At 41.3% G+C, this 20,256-nt stretch overlaps 1 protein-coding gene across 5 annotated transcripts in view; it reads right to left on the minus strand.

The window, feature by feature from the left end:
- LOC126471445 (sarcolemmal membrane-associated protein) overlaps positions 1-20,256 on the minus strand; it is a 354,795-nt gene that overhangs the window by 290,624 nt on the left and 43,915 nt on the right. The window lies entirely within an intron of this gene.

Consider the following 20,256-nt stretch of genomic DNA (forward strand, 5'->3'; position numbering starts at 1 on the left):
CAACAATAAAAATATCTGCTCTTACACCCCTAACACCATGTATGTACAGGGATGGTACAGTCAGAATTTCAACCCACCTGAACAATGGCCTACACGAGGCTTGGGAACTGATACCACAGATCAGCCTGCCCCCCTTTTTTGTGCTGACAATATTCTTGGTGAGTACAGAGTTGCCACAAAATACAACACCGTAGAAGATAACAGAGGGAAAGTAAGCAAAGTAAATAACATCCAGAACTGTCTCCTTCAACAGGACTGTCTTTTTTTTTTTCTCTGGCTGAACAATTTTAATTAATACCCATTTTTCATCTACTTACATTTTTATTTTTCTTTGTCTGGTTATTTTAAAACAAACTTTTTGCTTTCTGGTATACAGTCTCTTGTGGAGGAACACTTGTGAAGAAAATAATCAAGTTGTTTGCAATGCATTACAAAAGGGAAGTTAACAATTAAGTGGAGATTAAGAAGACATAAGTGCTAAATCCATGAATGTGGTGAGAACATGTTGAATTTTAGCCCAGTCAACGAAGACCAAGAAACGTCGATTATGGGAAAATAATTGTGTTGTCACTAATTTTTGCACAGTGCTCTGGGGGAATGTCTTCAACAACATACTAAAAATCCTGAAAGGTGGGGTGTCAGTGCTGGGATGAATTATTCACTTTTTAATGTTTTTTCGAATAACTCTAAAACCACAGCTTCTGGTGAAAATATCTTCCATTACAAAATTAAACTGCAGTAAATTTCCTACAAAAACATGTCATATTAATTTTTTTCTCTCTGATTAGTTTCCACGTTGTAGGGTCACAGTTGTTAAAACTACTGTTTTAAAGGTGTAAAATTAATATTTATCTTTAAATGAAGTAGGTTAAAAATTTTTAATATTCATACCATGTCCAAAGTGCAGTAGAGTCACATTAAGGGATAAAATGTGTTTCAGGGATGTAACAGGGCAGAGGGAATAGAAGGGTGAGGGAAGGTAGGTCGTCCGTGTTCATGCAGGTCCCTCCTTTATATGTCTGCAAATTGAAGATCGAGCAGGTGATTCCCTCTCTACATACACCACTACATAACAAGTAGCAAATACAGTAGTGTCTCACAAAGTAAATCCTACACCACAAGCATTTCTCGCTTTTCATTTTGCCGACAGACTATATCTCCCCAGCATTTCCTGTCCGGTTCTCTTTTGAGAATAGATAAAATATAAGGAGTGATCAAAAAGTTTCCGTTTGAAGGCATTGCGAGATTGTATATGCAGCGTAGTGCAACTCCAATGGGTGTATATAAGCACCAACATAAAGGCAATGGATTAGTGAGGCATTCGTGTATTTCTGACACGCGTGTGGTAAATGCAGAAATGTTAACTATGGCAACCTTATTACCAAATGAATCCAAAAAGGACCAACACACTGTTACACATCTCTTGGTTGCCAAAGGATAAATGTCAGTAGACATCCATCGGAGAATGAAGAATGTGTACAGGGCAGCATTTGTGTCTAAAACCATCATTGTGGAATGTTGCACCATGTTCATAACAACATATGTCTCCATATCACAAATATCGTGACAGAGTTACGCCAATTCAATTAGGACGCACCTGAGAAAGCACCTGCCTTACAGTCCTGATCTCTCCCATTCGATTAACATGCCTTCAGTCCCTTAAAAAGGGCTTTGAAGGGTTGATGATCCCTGCCGGATGAGAATACAAAGCAGGTAATTACGGACTACTTCATGCCGCCAGACATTGTGTTTTACCGTACATGTATCTTCTGCATGATGCATTGGTAGGATGATTGCCTCTATGCTCACGGTGATTTTGCTTGATCGGCATACACATTCTGCAATGTACAGCCTTCTAACTGAAACTTTTTGATCCCTGCTTATAACTTCAGTGTGCTTGTATTTACATAGTGGATTTTTTCAGTTTATTAAGTAAGTACTTATTTGCACTTAAATGAGCTATTATATAAATAAGCTCAATATCTGGAGCTGTCAGCTGTCTACTTAACTGAAGAGCTTGTCCCTAGTGCAATATAATGCCAATATGTATTTGATAATGGTGATTTCATTGTCTCCACTATCACTATCTGAAATACTTCTCACAGCATAGGATATCAAATGAATCATCCCAGCCTCGACTATCTCCATACCTGAGGGGTCCCAGAGGCTTCAATTGCATCCCACTACAACACAGGGGGGCCATCCAAGTGTTACTGCTTAAGAACTTTCAACGTGAGACAAGTAATGCAGCAAATTACTATTAACACATTTGCCTACCACGCAGCAGGTCCAAGTTCGATTCCCGGCCGGGTTGGAGATTTTCTTCACCCGTGGACTGGGTGTTGTGGCATCCAATGATTCCACATGACCATTTAATTTTTTACTGTCCTAGACTTGAACACAATCAGTCCCACTCCATCAGACATATTCACACCTGTCTTCGGAGCTGTACGGTGGACATCTAGTAAGTGGCTCCCCTCAGCACAGTCCATCCACTCTACAGCTACCTGCAGTTCTTGAATGGAAAAGATTTATGTAGCCTATGTTTAATGCAATTAATGGCAAGAGAAGTGCAGTAGCTTTCTAGTCATTCATTAATTCACAACGAAGTGACTACAACAGAATTAAATGGCTTCACAATAAGGTATCAATGAAAGACATGAGCAATGTGCCACACATTTAACAACCCTGTCCCATTGTCACCAACATTACATAGGTCTCTGACAACAACACATTTACAAATTAAACAGCTTTCAGCCATTGTTTACAGGAAAATATTTTACAATAGAGAATCTGCCAATGCTTCGCAGTTGCTAAATATGTATGGGAGCTGTATATACATTCTAATCTCCTCCTCCCTCTTTTTTCCATATCCCTAGACTTGAACACAATCAGTCCCACTCCATCAGACATATTCACACCTGTCTTCGGAGCTGTACGGTGGACATCTAGTAAGTAGCTCCACTCAGCACAGTCCATCCACTCTACAGCTACCTGCAGTTCTTTCTGCATCTCATCCTCCCCCTCTCCTCCTCCATCTCTCATCTTGAGCCTTGTTTACTGTTATTGCAAACGAAACCTCAATTGAGAAATGAAGTCACTTAAAACGAATGGGCACATCAGTTGGGATCAACCCCTACAGCTGCTGGATCTATGAGGGTAATAGTTTTAATGACAGTATTTCTCATACATTTTTTATCTGTGAATGGGTAGGATTGCAAAGTTTTGGATGATTCAGATTCCACAGTAGTAGTCTACACTACAGTCACAAGACAGTGATATGCACATACACAGATGAAGGTAGTATTGCATACACAAGGTATAAAAGGGCAGTGTATTGGTGAAGCTGTCATTTGTACTCAGGTGAGTCGTGAAAACGTGTGACAATTATGGATGCATGACAGGAATTAAAACTTTGAATGCAGAATGGTAGTTGGAACTAGATGCAGGGGACATTCTATTTCGGAAATCGTTAGGGAATTCAATATTCTGAAATCTACAGTGTCAAGAGTGTGCCAAGAATATCAAATTTCAGCTATTACCCCTCACCACAGACAACCCAGGGGCCAAAGACCTTCACGTAATGACGGAGTAGCGACATTTGCTTAGAGTTGTCAGTGCTAACAGATGAGCAACACTGCGTGAAATAGCCGCAGAAATCAATGTGAGACATACAGCGAATGTATGCATTAGGACAGTGTGACAAAATTTGATGTTAATGGGCTATGGGAGCAGAAAACCAATGCGAGTTCTTTGCTAATAGCACAATATCACCTGCAACACCTCTCCTGGGCTCGTGACCGTATCGGTTGAACCCTAGACAACTGGAAAACTGTGGCCTGGTCGGATAAGTCCAGATTTCAGTTGGTATGAGCCAATGGTAGGGTTTGTATGTGGCACAGACCCGACAAAACCATGGACCCATGTTGTCAACAATGCACTTGTCCAGCTGGTGGCAGCTCCATAATGATGTAGGCTGTGTTTATAGGATCACTGACTGGAAATGGTTATGCTTGGCTTACATGGAGATCATTTGTACCTGTTCATGGACTTCATGTTCACAAACAATGGAATTTTTATGATTGACAATGTGCCATGTCATTGGGCCACAACGATTGGTTTGAAGGACTTTCTGGACAACGTGAGCAAAGGATTTGTCCACCCAGTGAACATTTATGATACATAATCAAGAGGTCAACATGGAAGTAGTCGTACTCTCTGAAACAAAGAAGAAAGGCCAAGGAGAAGAAGAACTGGATAATTATGTACATATCTGGAGTGGGGTATCAAAAGCAGTAAGAGCCAAAGCAGGAGTCTCCATTATGATAAAGAAATCATGGAAAGAAAGAATCACAAATTGGACATTCATCAATCAACGTATTATAACTGTTGAAATGACATTATTTGCTAGGGAAGTTGTGATTATTGGCATATATGCACCCTCGAACGACACAAAAGATAAAGAGAAAGATACATTCTGGGTCACCCTCAGGGAGACTATTGAAAAAATCCCAAGAAGAAAGGAACTGATTATATGGGAGATCTGAATGGAAGGGTAGGAATTGGAGAATCTTGTAGAATAGTAGGAAAACATGGAGAGGACGAATATAATGACAATGGGGAACAATTGATTGCAATTTGTGAACAATATGATCTAAAAATTACCAAAAAATTTTGAAACATAAGGACATTCATAAATATACTTGGCAACAGAACACCAAAGAACTTCGTCCTATAATAGATTATATTATCATTAGGCAAACAAGTAGTTTCAAAGCAGTAGACATCAGATCTTATAGAGTGGCCCAGTGTGGATCAGACCACTATCTAGTTAAAATGAAGTCTTTCTGGCCATGGAAGAATGCAAGGAATGATACAAGTAACATAAATAAAACGAACCAGACTGAGAAAGATGAAAATTTACCTTTTAATAAAACCTTGAATGATAAATCATAAGAAACAAGATCAATATACAAGGAAAAGAAGAATGAAGTGATGAAAAAAATAAGGATGGCAAAAAATGAAGCATGGGAAATAACATATGCCAAGGTGAATAGCAAATTAGGATTTGGGAGAGCAAAAGAAGCATGGTCAGTATTGAAAGGGCTTCGACAGGATACAAAAAGCAAAACTAATCTCCAACTGATAACACAAAAGGAATGGGAAGAGTATTTCCAAAAATTATTAAATGAGGACAGGGAAGAATATCTAGAAGAAGGAACAGGGGAAGAAAAAGGACATGAAGATGATGAGATCCAGATTTTAGAAAGTGAAGCACTTCAGGCATTGAGAACACAAAAGAATGGTAAGTCACCGGGACCAGGCAATATCAATCTAGAGTGTCTGAAATATGGTGGTGACAAAATTGTGAAACCGATAACACAGCTCTTCAACAAAATGATACATGGAGATTCAATACCCAACGAGATGAAGCTAGGTTACATTAATACAATATTTAAGAAAGGGGATCGCAAAATTTGTTCAAACTATCGAGGAATTTGTGTTACAAACACATTAATAAGAATTTTTGCGAAAGTAATTAAAAACAAACCGGAAAAAAATTTTAGAACCCAAGAAGAACAATGTGGATTCACGGCTGGGAGATCATGTGTAGACCATATCTTCACATTACGACAGATTTTGGAGAAACATAGGAAAAAATAAAAAAATATAGGATTAATTTTCATAGATCAAGAAAATTTCTTTGGAGAGCACTACATATGGCAAACATAAACCCTTCCATGATTAAAATAATACAACAGATGCATAAAGATAACATCTGCCAAGTGAAAGTTGGTAATAAACTTTCACAGAAATTTAGAACAAGCAAAGGCCTTTTACAGGGCTGTCCCATGTCACCATCATTATTTAAAATCTATATAGATATTAGCCCTCCCCATGAACCATGGACCTTGCCGTTGGTGTGGAGGCTTGAGTGCCTCAACGATACAGATAGCCATAACGTAGGTGCAACCACAACGGAGGGGTATTTGTTGAGAGGCCAGACAAACATATGGTTCCTGAAGAGGGGCAGCAGCCTTTTCAGTAGTTGCAGGGGCAACAGTCTGGATGATTGATCTGGCCCTGTAACACTAACCAAAATGGCCTTGCTGTTCTGGTACTGCGAACGGCTGAAAGCAAGGGGAAACTACAGCCGTAATTTTTCCCGAGGGCATGCAGCTTTACTATATGATTAAATGAAGCCAATCTCGGGGAAGATCAGTTTGGATTCCGTAGAAATACTGGAACACATGAGGCAATACTGACCTTCGACTTATCTTAGAAGAAAGATTAAGGAAAGGCAAACCCACGTTTCTAGCATTTGCAGACTTACAGAAAGCTTTTGACAATGTTGACTGGAATACTCTCTTTCAAATTCTAAAGGTGGCAGGGGTAAAATACAGGGAGCGAAAGGCTATTTACAATTTGTACAGAAACCAGATGGCAGTTATAAGAGTCGAGGGACATGAAAGGGAAGCAGTGGTTGGGAAGGGAGTAAGACACGGCTGTAGCCTATCCCCGATGTTATTCAATCTGTATATTGAGCAAGCAGTAAAGGAAACAAAAGAAAAATTCGGAGTAGGTATTAAAATCCATGGAGAAGAAATAAAAACTTTGAGGTTCGCCGATGGCATTGTAATTCTGTCAGAGACAGCAAAGGAGCAGTTGAATGGAATGGACAGTGTCTTGAAAGGAGGATATGAACATCAACAAAAGCAAAATGAGGATAATGGAATGTAGTCGAATTAAGTCGGGTGATGCTGAGGGAATTAGATTAGGAAATGAGACACTTAAAGTAGTAAAGGAGTTTTGCTATTTGGGGAGCAAAATAACTGATGATGGTCGAAGTAGAGAGGATATAAAATTTAGACTGGCAACGGCAAGGAAAGCGTTTCTGAAGAAGAGAAATTTGTTAACATCAAGTATAGATTTAAGTGTCAGGAAGTCATTTCTGAAAGTATTTGTATGGAGCGTAGCCATGTATGGAAGTGAAACATCGACGATAAATAGTTTGGACAAGGAGAGAATAGAAGTTTTCGAAATGTGGTGCTACAGAAGAATGCTGAAGATTAGATGGGTAGATCACATAACTAATGAGGAAGTATTGAATAGGATTGGTGAGAAGAGAAGTTTGTGGCACAACTTGACCAGAAGAAGGGATCGGTTGGTAGGACATGTTCTGAGGCATCAAGGGATCACCAATTTAGTACTGGAGGGCAGCGTGGAGGGTAAAAATCGTAGAGGGAGACCAAGAGATGAATACACTAAGCAGATTCAGAAGGATGTAGGTTGCAGTAGGTACTGGGAGATGAAGAAGCTTGCACAAGATAGAGTAGCATGGAGAGCTGCATCAAACCAGTCTCAGGACTGAAGACCACAACAACATAGATATTAGCCTTAGAACATGGTCTCGTAAATGTAATAGTATGGGATTAGAAATAGGAGATGGAGTTTACCTACATCATTTATTATTCGCTGATGATCAAGTAGTCGTAGCACAAGATAGGGAGGATGCTAACTATTTGTGCAATCAACTAGCAGTAACATACAAAACTTGGGGTTTGAAGATTAATTACCAAAAAACAGAATACTTGACTAATGATTCAGATGAGCTATACATCAAAGGAAGGAAAATCAAAAACATAAACACTTTCTGTTATTTGGGATCCATTTTAGAAATTGAGGGAAAATCAGAGTCAGAAATCAATAAAAGAATTAGTAGCAGACGGAGGGTCATTGGGATGCTTAACTCAGTCTTATGGAGCAGGAATGTAATGAGCAGAACTAAAAAATTAATATACAAATCCATATTAGAGAGTGTGGTTCTGTATGGAACGGAGACCTGGACAATTAACATGAAGCACATTAAAAAATTACAAGCTCTAGAGATGGACTTTTGGAGAAATCGGCAAAAATCTCCAGGAAAGAAAAGATAAAGAATGCCAAAATAATAAGGAGAATGGAAATAAAAGGAAGAATATATGACATAATGGATAGGAAGAAATTACAGTGGTACGGGCATGTACGACGAATGGAGAAAACCAGAATACCAAAATTGATACTGGAGTGGGAACCGGAGGGGAGAAGAAGAAGAGGACCTATGACCACCTGGCTCCAAAAGTACAGCACACAATGAGGAGAATGGGCGCAGAGGAAGAAGACACACAAGATCGAAACACCTGGAGGAATATTTTGAGAATATAGTTTAAGAACGCTTATTGTTTTTATTGTAATTTCCAAGTAAATTATTATGTTGGAGATAAGCCTCTGTAATGAGGAAAAGCTCAAAATAATAATAATAAAGAGGTCAGTTTGTGCACAAAATCCTGTACTGGTAACACTTTCCCGATTATGGACAGCTATAGAAGCAGCATGGCTCAACATTTCTGCAGAGGACTTCCAATGACTTGTGGAGTCCATGCTATGTCAAGTTGCTGCACTTGACCATCTAAAAAGAGGTCAGACACAATAGTAGGAGGTAGTCCATGACTTTTCTCACTTCCGTGTAATTGTATGTCGATAGGCCATAAATAGAACATTCCTCATAAAACTGACTGCAACAAAGAAAACAAAGCAACACACTGCTGTGTATACAATTTTTGTATAAGATTGTATGTAAGGAGAAAGAGCATATGTGGAAAGAAGCAATGTGTGTAATGGTTTCAATGCCCTGATATCTAAGTTAGAACTTATTGCAAGAAAGAAAACTAAACCGCACACTTTCGCAGCACAGCATATAATTTCCTGCAGTTGTTTTAACAGAAAATCTGTACACTGTTTTTTAAAAAAGTATGTAGCCTATATCCATTTGAACATTATTAGAGTATTGTGCAACAATTTTAAGTAAAACGGTCAAGAACATTTCAAAATTTTTGTGAACAAAATTTCCTCTTTACGTATTAACTATTTACTTACATATTACATATATTTAAAAAATATACGGCCGAGTCTGTCAGATTGTTTATTAGAGCATTGTGTAAAAATTTAAAATAAATTTGGTCAAGAATTTTTCGAGAGTTTTGCTAACAACATTTCTCCTTTATGAATTAAATATATATTTATTTACGCTATATTTTTAGTAAACATGTAGCCTATAGCCGTCTGCAAGTTCATCATCTAAAGATATAAAATAAGTCAGTCAAGAACTTTTCAAGGTTTTAAGTAACCAATGTCTGGCCTTTATGTATTACATAGAGAGGGTGATTTTCCCCACCGTGCAAGAACTCCAGGGATCAATCGATGAAAGGATATGGAACAAAAAAGGTCTAATGAACTTATGTCTGGAAATGTGTGGTTTCTATGCTAGAGGCTACGTATTCATTCATAAATTGTTACAGAGACTGCAGTATAATACGCACTGTATCATGCAGCCACAATTACAGTATGTTTGGTTTCCTCCTACAGGGTTATACCGTTCCTAACATGTCATGCCCTAGCACCCTCTCCTGCCATAGTAATTGGTAATGTTGTGTACAATTCACTTCGCTTGCTGACTCACCTTGTAGTGGATGTAGTGCAGCACTGTACACAATGGTTCTGTATTCGAATCGAAAGCCTGGTAACATGGTGTTTACTTATGGAAAGGCACATGTCATAACAGTCATCTATGGGATAGTATGCAGATCCCCCAGCGTATGGTGACAGCGAATCATCATCATCAGTGCAGCCGGAATGTGAGGGCCAAAATAATTGGTGACCTAATTGGGGGCCAGTCTTCCTTTCATGTCAGTCTTCCTTTCATGTCACTAACAGGCCGGAACTATAGGTGTTTCTTGTGAGTGACTTTCCCTCCCCTGCTGGAAGGAGTGCCATTGATGATTCAAAGGGTAATGTGGCTGCTACATGATGGTGCTCCAGCCCTCTTTGCCGTCAACATCTAGATGCATCTCAATCGTGACTTCCCTGGTCGATGGATCAGATGAGGGGGGTCCAGTTGCATGGCCTATTTGTTCACCAGACCTCAATCCATGTGATTTCTGCTTATGGGGCCATCTCAAAAGTATTGTGTATGCGGAGCCTATTCCATCATGCTGGGTCTGACACTGTTCGGACGCAGCATGGTCGATGCGAATGTGTGAGACAGAATGTGCTACGGCACATGGAAACCATTTTCTACACATATTGTAACTGTGGCTGCATGCTACAGCATGCATTAGACTGCAGTCTCTGTGACAATGGATGGCTGAATAAATGGACTCTAGTGTGGAAACCACATAAGTTTGATAGACCTTTTTTGTTTATATCCTCTTATCAACCACTCCCTAGAGTTTGTACATAGTGGAAAAACATCACCCTGTATATTTATATACCATATATCTTTTAGAAGTATGTAGCACACGTCCACCTTAACAAGAATTTTTTGAAATATTTAATAAATATATATATAGTTACGTTGTTATTAAATATTTAAAAGGAGGAGAAGTTAGTAGAGTACTGGGTAACAATTTTTACTAAAACTGTCATGGACATTTCACAACTTTTGCGAATTATATTAAAAATATGTAGTCTATATGTGTGCGAACATTTATTAGAAAATCGTGTAAAAATTTCAAGTAAATCGGTCAAAATCTTTCGAGATTTTTGGTAACAACATTAAACTACAACTTGTCTTTATAAAGTAGTATAGATAAAGGCTCACTAAGAACTGCAAATACGTACTCATTTAATATGCTGAAAATATCTCCACTACATAAACACAACCTCAATGAAGTTTTTTGTTTGCTCACATAAGAGAACTGGACACGAAATGCTGAGGAAGGAAAGTCTGCCCATAAACTGAAACTCTCACAGTGCTCGTAGTGCCGGTAGCTGCCTTTCCTGGAAGAATACGACAGCTGCCGTACAGTATGACTAAGAAATGATGTCCCCTCTAGCAGTGTACAACCGTGTGCAGAGATTGTCCACATGCATTACTTGTGTTACCATTATTAGTACATATGTGCATTCCACGTAGCGTTAACACAGTTTGTGGGAAATAAACAACCCCTTCGCTCCCCCTCCCCACCACCAGGCATGATTTCGCATTGCAGCACAAGTGCTTCATAACCAGCGTTGTGGAGGGTCGGTATAACTTTGTGAGACACCCTGTAGTTGCTTCTTGTTGTGTAGTGGGGTATATAGGGAGGGGCATCATCTGCTCGATCTTCAATTTGCAGACCAATGAAGGAGGGACATGCATGAACACAATCCAACGACCTACTTCTCTCGCATTTCTACTCCACATACCCACTCCGCCCTGTTACATCCCCAGAACACAATTTATCAATTAATACGTCTTTACTGTACTTAGATGCAGTACACATGTTTAATATCTGTTATTAATCCACTTCATTTAAAGACAAACAATTTTACACTGTTAAAACACTAGTTTTAATAACAGTGATTTATCCAATTAGTCCTAGAAAAAAATGACTTTTTTTGCAGGAAATTTAAAGTAGTTTAATTTTGTACTGGGAAACACACGCGCTAGAAGCTGTTGTTTTCGAGTTACACGAGGAAAAGGTAGAAATGAACTTTAAGAAACCTGCAGGAGAACTGATCGTCTACAAACGCAGTGTTAACCCTCAACTCACGATATGTGGTCCCTGAGACCTTGTGAGACTTTTCAAACTCACTCTCCAAGGTAATTTATATCGAAGTAATCCCATACTTCACATAACCTCGTTAAATCACTAATTCTATAACGTTTTATGGTTGGAAGCGTATCGCCTTCTTTATTTGTTGCTGACACGAGTTGTTGGAACATTCTGAGGTCTCCTAGACCACACCTCGTGAACTACGTACCTGTTTTCTTAGTATAGCACAAAATAAGTTCCCAGAAATTTGTCAGTTTTATCGATCCAAAGTTTGATGAAGTTTGTAACCAGTGAATAGAGGAACATGTCAGAGATCTAAATCAAGAAATAGATGAAAAGGACTATGATTTTTCAATAGTCAGTGGCTACAATTCTGTTAGCGATCGAGAATATCGTTCGGAGGAAGAATTTCAGGAGAATGGTTTTGGACACCTTCTTCTTTCTCCAATAAAATACTTGAAGTATTAGTTAAAATCAGACGTTCTGAGTGGTGGTAAAGGGAAATGTAAACCCCAGCCGTGGATGTCAGTTTTACAGACTTTCTTTTTGTCCACTGTTTATCTGCAAATTTAAACCCTGGAATTTAGTTTTATGTGAACATTTACCTGCTCACAAAGGTACTATAATTTTTCAGAATGTAGAATTAAGTTCTCTGACAACTTGTCTATGTTTAATACTTAAAAAATGGCACGAAAGTATGTGATTTTGTGTAACAAAAAGTAAAATACTACAGACTTTATGTAATGCTATTCAGTCAACGTGAAGTATTTAAACAACACGGAAATTATTATAAAATAAATGTTATATAACTTAAATGGAAATCCCCTAAATCTCAGTTTAAACATTGGGGTGCACAAATCGTAGTGTACGTTACAGAACAGTCACCTCTTGAGTTAAGGGTTATGTTCGAGTGCTTAGTCACTGTATTACCAAATTATGGTGAGAAATTCTTTGCTAATAAACTAATTTAGTCTTATGTCTAGACTGTTGACACTAAATTAAATGATACGATAGTTGCAATCTGTTTTCTGGCATATTTCTAACTTTCAGAATTCTCAGGTGTCCAATCAAGTCATGTCGTACGTTCTCCATATATTTCGGCAACCAGACTCTATGACGGCTGATCTGCAAGTTTCACTAACACAAGTAGAGCAGCAGTCATCAGGAACTACCTGGAAGTCGCAACGAGTATGTTTGCCGAAATATCGTTGAGAACATACGACATCACTCCGACGGACACCCAAGAACTCTACAAAATACGAGAGTTAATCACAATACCACATCGAAATTGGCACCTTCAAAACGAAAGTTGAAATTTAACTCAGTAATCAAATTTGTTATTCAGTACACAGGACTACACAGAGGTGACAAAAATCATGGGATACCTTTTCATATCGTGTCGGACCTCCATTTGCCCAGCGTCGTGCAGCAATTCTACATGGCATGGACTCCATAAATCGTTTGAAGTCCCCTGCAGTAATATTTAGTCATGCTTCCTCTATAGCCGTCCATAATTGTGAAAGTGTTGCCGGTGCTGGATTTTGTGCACGAACTTTCTTCTGAATTATGTCCCATAACTGTTCGATGGGATTCATGTTGGGCGATCTGGGTGGCCAAATCATTTGCTCGAATTGTCCAGAATGTTCTTCAAACCAGCAGGTAGACCTGTGGCCCGATGACATAGTGCACTGTCAGCTATAAAAGTTCCATCGTTGTTTGCGAACATGAAGTCCACGTATGGCTGCAAATGGTCTCCATTTAAGTCAAACATAACTATTTCTGGGCAATGATCTATGTAAAAACAGCCCACACTATTATGGAGACACCACCAGAATGCACAGTGCCTTGGTGACAACCTGGGTCCATGGGTAAAATCCTACCATCAGCTCTTACTAACTGAAATCTAGACTTATCTGACTAGGCCACAGTTTTTAGTCGTCCAGCATCCAACCAATATGGTCATGAGTGATTGGTTGGATTGGAGAAAGGGACCAAACTACGCAGTCCTCGGCCCTCCGAACTTGGAATAACTAAAACCAACAAAACCTCACACTATAAGAGGGAACTACAATTGCCATAAAATTACAAATTATTGACAGAGAAGGAAGGAAGAAGGCGGAAGAAGAGAGGAGGGAAAGAAAGTGACTAGTGACAGGAGCATGAAGGAGGAAGCACAGGTAGACAAGATAGACACTCAAGATAAAACAGACCCCATAAAGAAAGGAGTGGAAAGGCAGAGGGCAGGGATGAACCACCAAGCCCAGTCGAAGCCAGTCCAATTGGGGCGAAGAGGGGTGCAAGACGGCCTGCCATCCCCTCCACCCACCGATAAGGTTGAAGGTCCCACCCTTAAATAAAGCGATTAAAACCCCCATCAGGAAGAAATCGTGAAACTAGATCAGCTGCTGAGGTATTGTCAGCTAATGCCAGGGGGCAGCGAAATGGGAAAGCTAACAGTCTGTCACAGGGCGGCTAAGTCCGGACAGTCCAGTAAGCGGTGAACCACAGTCAACATTGATGCACAACAACAGAGAGGGGAGTCCTCATGACGGAGGAGATAACCATGAGTCAGCCAAGTATGGCCGAAATGGAGCCAGCAAAGGACAACAGAGGCTTTACAAGAGGCCCTTAAAGACGACCGCCACATAGTTGTAGAATCCTTTATCGCCCTGAGCTTGTTCAGCAAAGAAAGAGTGTGCCATTCTGCATTCCAACGTCCCAAACTCCAACGACGTAATGCCAAGCGAAGGTCTATTTCCGGAATGCCAATAGCAAGAGATTGTCCGGCCCATTAGTAGCCAATGTAGCCAGTCAATCAACAAGTTCATTGCCAGGGATCCCAACATGGCCAGGGGTCCACATGAAAACCACTGAGAATCCACATTGATCAAGGAGAGAAAGGGAGTCCTCGATAGCTATGACCAATGGGTAGTGAGGGAAGCACTGGCTGATAGCTTGCAAACTGCTCAAGGAGTCACTACAGAAAGTGAAGGACAGTCCTGAGTAGAAGCGGACATTGTCCATTGTGTGCAAGTTGGCAACCAATTTTGCAGTAAAAACACCCGAGGAAGAAGGGCTGGCCGAGACAGCTGCAGAAATAATGGCGGCAGTCAAAGTCTGTGTAGACTCATCAATACTACTGTGTGGTAGTACAGGGGGGATGGTAGTAGAAAAGAAGGCCTACCTGGGAGGGTGACAGAGCGAGGTATACTTAAGGAAGGTCAAAACAATCTGGTAATGATTGCTGTCACATAAGTCATCATTGACACCCCACTGAATGGAGGGAAGAAGGCCAGGACTGTGGATGGAGAGGTCAATGGCAGAGAACGTGCCGTGTGCCACACTAAAGTGTGTGGGAGTGCCGGTGTTTAGGAGACAGAGGTCAACCCCTGCCAGAACAGCTTGAAGTGTCCTGTCCAGCACAGTAGTCATGTGACTACCCCAAGTCCCCTAGAAGCAGGAAGGGACAAGGGAGTTGGTGAAGAAGGGTAGTTAGCGCAAGGGATGTGACAGGCCTGTCAGGCGGGAGGTAGAGATTACAGATTGTGATTCGAGTGGCCAGATGGGCCTGACAGCAATTGCTTCCAGAGTGGTATGGAGGGGAACCCATTTACTAACAATGTCCTTGCACACCAAGGTGCAAAAACCACCAGAAGCCAACAAGGGGCCAATTTGGTTTCGACAGAAAGTGTGGAACCCACAAAGGGTGGGTGAGTAAGAATTGACAAAATGGTTCTCCTGGAGAGCAATGCAAGCAGCTGGTAGGAGGAAAGAAGGGGCTGCAACTGCGGGAGGTGATGCAAATAGCCATTACAATTCCACTGGAGGATTCTCAAGCTGGAGTCCAAATGGGAAGCAAACAGACAGGAGCTGGTCATGCTGCTGAGTCGCCATCAGTCACTAATAAGGATGGGGTAATGTCCAATAGGTGGGGTCAGACTCTGTTGGTTCATTGGCCGGAGGAGGGGAAGGCGGCACCTCCGGGGGTACTGGAGGGGCCTTGCCCATGTTCTTGTGTTTCTGCTTCTTCTCTTAAGAAGGAATAAAAGGGTACACTGCAGCGAGGTTGGGCACGGATCGACTTTCAGGAGGGGTGCCAGGAAGACGAGTCCCGGGAGGGAGCTCCAGTACCGGCGGCTGCTGAAGAAGGGGAGCGCTTCTCCAGTGGGGAAGGAGTGGGTATGGGTACTGATGGGGATGGGGAGTGGAAGAGTGAGGGTGAAGCAGAAGGTGTGGGGCGAATGGGGCGGGGCTGGGAAGAGGAAGGAGTAGGAGGGGGAATGGACGTAACTGAAGCAAAAGTAGAAGTTATAGGCACGGGATGGAGCCGGTCATACTTTTTACAAACCTCGGTGTAGGTAAGACGGTGTAGGTAAGATGATCTAAGGTGTTGTACTCTTGAATCTGTCGTTCTTTCACATACACCGGGCGTGCTGGAGAGTGTGGAGGACGCTGTGCATTATAATTTACGCACACTGGCGGGGGAGCACAGGCACTCCCCCCATGGAGGGGGTGCCCACAGTCACCGCAGAGGGGATCATTGGTGCAGCAGGAAGACGTGTCCAAACCATATGCATTTAAAGCATCTCATCAGTGGTGGAATGTAAGGTTTACACCACACCGATACACCATCACCTTTACCTTCTCTGGGAGGGTAACCCACTGAAAGGCTAGGATAAAGGTGCCCGTATCAGTGCGATTGTTTTCAGGGCCTCACTGTACACGGTGGATAAATTGGATTTCTCGTTGCTCGAGGTTTGCACAGAGCTCCTCATCAGTTTGGAGAAGAAGATCCTGGTGGAAAATCATACCCCATACTGAGTTCAAAGATTGGTGGGGCATGACAGAGACTAGGATGTCACTGAAACGGTCACAAGCACACAGGGCTTCAGATTGGGTGGCAGAAGATGCCTTTAGGACCAAAGAACTGGATCGCATTTTACTCAGGGATTCCACTTCACTTCACCACACTTATCTTCAACCGTCTCCACAAAAAAAACAAAGGCTTGGTCGTGGAAAAACTTTTGCCATCTGTACTGGTACAAACCAGGTACCAAAGGATAGGTTTCAACTCAAGCCGGCGAGCTTGACCCTCTTCCCAGGGGGTGGCCAGGGAGGGGAAGGCCGAAGGATCAGAAGAAGAGGTGTCATGTCTTCTATCACTCTCAGAGATGGCCACAGAATGGCCAGGATGTTGAAGCTTTTGTAGCTTCATGTGCAAGGCGTCCGCCCCAGTACCACCCACTCCGACCAGGGGCTCGCCCCGTGGGCGCCACCCAGCCACAGCAAGGGCCATCTGGCACTGCGGCCATTGCCGGGAGTTCTGATGCCCTAAAGGTGATGAACATCTACTCCTTGGCATACACGAGGCGTTGACAGCTCAGGTACTAGCAGTGTGATCCCTGTGTTGTCAGGGGGCTCAGCCAAGTGGGTACTTAACAGCCCCCCCCCCCCCCCCCCCCCCCGACTGGCTACTGTGCTGGTGGCTGGTGACCTAGCAGGAAGAGCCACAGTGCAAGGGGAAATGGGAGGGGAGGGGGAATGGAGCCTGCACCATGGAAACTTGGTTGGGAGTTCATCCCCAAATGGCTCACACTGAACGGAAAATGTTGGAAATGGAGGTCAAACCCCAAGGGGACCGAAAATGCCAAAAAGGAGATGGAAACAGCAAAGTAAACAATAGCACATACCAAAACAAAGCCGGGAGGATAGCCAGGTTGATATAAAGAAGTCCGCCAAAAGGGAAAGGAGGGGGCAGGGAGAAAGTAGCAAGGACAGGGAAGGAGAGGAACAGGGATGGTAATGCAGTCTGGAAAAAGGAAGGAGACTGCAGTAGCTCAGGGCCCCGTGCACTTCACACACGTACCCACAAAATGGACTGTGGGCTCCCTGGGCGGCATATAGTCACGAGCCCAGGAGAGGTGCTGCAGGGGATGTCGTGCTGTTAGCGAAGGCACTTTTATCAGTTGTCTACTGCCATAGCCCATTAATGCCAAACTTCACTGCACTATCAGAATGGATACGTTTGTCCTATGTCCCACAATGATTTCTGTGGCTATTTCAAGCAGTGTTGCTTGTCTGTTAGCACTGATAACTCTACACAAACGCTGCTACACTCTGTTGTTAAGTGAAGACTGTTGTTCACTGTGAGAAGTAATGCCTGAAATCTGGCATTCTCGGCACACACTTGACACTGTGGAGTCAAGATATTGAATTCCCTAATGATTTCCAAATTGGAATGTCCCATGTGTGTAGCTCCAGTTACCATTACGCTTTCGAAGTTTTAATTCCCGTCGTATGGTCTTTATCATATATATACCTTTTCATGACTCAACTGAGTACAAATGCACTGCCCTTATACCTTGTGCCTTTATACCTTGTGTATACAATACTATCGCCACCTGTAATGTCCATATCACTATCTCATGACTTTTGCCACATCAGTGTATTACAATACTGCATTCCTACTGTACTCTGTCCAACTGATGCTGAGTATCAAGATTGCTGAACACTGATGGGGCTTAGAGTGTCACCACAGTTCTCGTGTTGACCTATCTAGTGAGGCAAAACTGACACTCTGAAAGTAGTGCCGTTTGGTTGATCACACCCCTAGAAATCTTTCTAAGTTATATGTGACATTGTTCCTTGAACAGACAGAGCTCCTTAGCAACAAAGTCAGTAGCTCACACAATATGAGAACCATACTTTCTCTCGATCTACTACTGTCTCACAAAACTACGAATTAACCTTCCTGGAACCACTAGGGTCAAATGAGCCAATAAGCGCATTTGAAATATATTCCTCCTCCTTTTTAAAACCATTCTTTTGCAAGTATGTGACTTTCTCCCTCTGAGTAAATTGTACAATGATGTTTTGTTCAGTTTTACATTTGCAACATATTGAAATTTATTTGTGGTTTTTCCAGTGTGTACTACTGGGGTCAATATGAACACGGTCTCAGTTGTTTTTTGATTTTTGAAAGTAACATTATGAAAACAGAATGACGACTGTTGCACTGAACAGTATTTATATGAAACACCTGCAACAATTAACAAATATCAGTGTTTTTTGCCTCTGCGTGCTGTAGAATTACATTACGAGCCAAAAACGTTTGAGTTGTCCTGGAATACATGTAATTTTGAATGAAGAAGAAAACCTAAGCGAAATATCATCTGATGGTGATGGAGAAATGGATGATATTTCTGAAGGCATTCAGTCAGCTGAAGACTGATGAAGGAGATTTGGAAAGTACTGTTTCTGAAGTTGATGACATTTCAAATCATAATGTTTTCCAGTAGGTATACTTTATAATTTGTTTACCACAATAATAACAATAATAATAATAATAATAATAATAATAATAATATGTAAATATGTACAATAGCAATCCCATTGTTTTCAGGATCAGAAATGAGAGAGTAACATGGGGGAAAAAATCCTGTTGGTTACATGGGAGGCTGGTAGAAACGTATTGAAGACAACTCCAGATCCATTGAGGCACAGTGTACAGAATGTAAATAGTTTGCAGTTGGCATCTGAATTATTTATGAAGCTCAACATTTTCCAGAATATTTTGATGTGGATCACAAAAGAGTAACATTTCTTTCAGGAACAAATGGATAGATCTTGATGGGGAAGCACGAGTGTTTTCTTGGCCCACTTATACCTGCAGGAGTTTATAAAGATCACAATGAGGGCATAGTGAATTTTGGGAACTAGAGTACAGCTGACTTATTTTCAACAGTTCTATGGTTAGGAACAGTGTTATAGAAATTTACACTGAATGCAGTACAATGACGCACAGCAGCAATCATTAATCTTAGCCCTGATACACTGGCTCTGATAAGGGATGTTTTGGAAGTGTGGGTAAGCGTATTACATGATCCATATGAACCACATGAGAATATTACGGTTCATGAAAAACTGGTAACTTTTAGGGGCATGTGTCCTTTCTACCAATACATCCCTGAAAACTCCAGAAAGTTTGGTATCAAGATATGGGATGCATGTGACAGCACCAATTACTAAGTCACAAAAGTACAGGTGTAGACAGGACAGGATGAAGATCACCATAGAGAAATAAATCAGGGGAAAGGACTAGTGTTGGAATTAACAGGCAATTTATCCAGAAGTGGTAGGAATATCACAACAGACAACTTCTTTACAAGTTTGGAGTTGGCAAATGAATTAGAATGAAAACAAATGACTCTGCTTGGAAGAAAAAATTGTTGTAGCAAGGTGATGCTTACAGCCCAAAGAAGGGTGAAACAGTGACACTGCCGAGTATTAAGCATTCCAAAGATGAAATACGTGAAGCTGAAGCAGAAAACCTTTCATAAACCTACACTCTAATGCCACTAACTCAGGTGTACACACAATGGACAAACTAGTCAGGACCTACACTACAAGACGATGGTCTATGGTTATTTTTATAATACTTTGAATATTAGTTCCCGCAATGATCTAATAATTTTGCTGGACTTAAATTATGGCAGCAAGGAAGAAGCCAACTACAAAAGAAGAGAATGTCTTCTTGAACTGTAATCATGTCTAGTACAGCAAAACAGAAGTCGGTGCAGCAAAGTTTCTCCTTCAGCAAAAGAGTAAAGGAGGGCAAAATGAGGATGCCACTCCCTATGCGAACATTCCATGCGTACAAAACATTAAGATGACATTTTTG

The sequence above is a fragment of the Schistocerca serialis genome, chromosome 3 (genome assembly GCF_023864345.2).
Source record: "Schistocerca serialis cubense isolate TAMUIC-IGC-003099 chromosome 3, iqSchSeri2.2, whole genome shotgun sequence".
NCBI lineage: Eukaryota > Metazoa > Arthropoda > Insecta > Orthoptera > Acrididae > Schistocerca > Schistocerca serialis.